Source organism: Rhinoraja longicauda, chromosome 37 (assembly GCF_053455715.1).
Source record: "Rhinoraja longicauda isolate Sanriku21f chromosome 37, sRhiLon1.1, whole genome shotgun sequence".
NCBI lineage: Eukaryota > Metazoa > Chordata > Chondrichthyes > Rajiformes > Arhynchobatidae > Rhinoraja > Rhinoraja longicauda.
In genome coordinates, this window is record NC_135989.1 from 2365542 (window position 1) to 2366426 (window position 885).

The 885-nt window shown below is 56.0% G+C and overlaps 1 non-coding gene across 1 annotated transcript; it reads left to right on the forward strand.

Annotated features, from left to right (window-relative positions):
• The first annotated feature begins 285 nt into the window (after positions 1-285).
• trnap-ugg (transfer RNA proline (anticodon UGG)) lies at positions 286-357 on the forward strand. Its single transcript has one exon. It is a non-coding gene; the product is annotated as a tRNA-Pro (tRNA).
• The last annotated feature ends 528 nt before the right edge of the window (positions 358-885 follow it).

The following is an 885-nucleotide window of genomic DNA, read 5'->3' on the forward strand; positions in this document are numbered from 1 at the left end:
ACGGGTGCTGTCTCAGAGTTTGTACGTTCTCCCCGTGACCTGCTTGGGGTTTCTCCGAGATCTTCGGTTTCCTCCCACACTCCAAAGACGTACAGGTTAGTAAGTTAATTGGCTTGGTATAAATGTAAATTGTCTCTAGCGTTAGTGTGTGGGAACCGCTGGTCGACACGGGCTCGGTGGGCCGAAGGGCCTGTTTCCACACTGTATCTTCAAACTAAACTAAACTAAACCAGCCTCCGTCACCTGTGGTGTTCATGAAACCCGTTGGATTGTCAGAAGACCATCGGCTCGTTGGTCTAGGGGTATGATTCTCGCTTTGGGTGCGAGAGGTCCCGGGTTCAAATCCCGGACGAGCCCACCTTTTAGTGCGGCGCAGCGGTAGAATTGTTGCCTCACAGCGCCGGAGACCCGGGTTCCATCCTGACTACGGGTGCTGTGTCAGAGTTTGTACGTTCTCCCCATGACTTGCGTGGGTTTTCTCTGAGATCTTCGGTTTCCTCCCACACTCCAAAGACGTACAGGTTTGTAGGTTAATTGGCTTGGTAAATGTAAAAATTGTCCCGAGTGTGTGTAGGATAATGTTAGTGTGCGGGGATCGCTGGTCGGTGCGGACTCGGTGGGCCGAAGGGCCTGTTTCCGTGCTGTATCTCTAATCTAAACTAAACTATGGACCCCAGCCGGCCCCGCTTGCCCACCACGGTGTAAGGACCAGCGCTGTGGACCGGGAATGCTCCTGGAAGGCCCGGCTTGGTGGGGAGAGAGTCAGAAAGAGGGCCGGTGAGCAGACCGGCTGTGTGAGGGAGGGAGGGAGGGCATGGCCTGGATGGGGGAGTGGGCTGCTGGAGGCCCTGCAGCAGCCTGGGGTCCAAGAGGCCGAGCACGTGG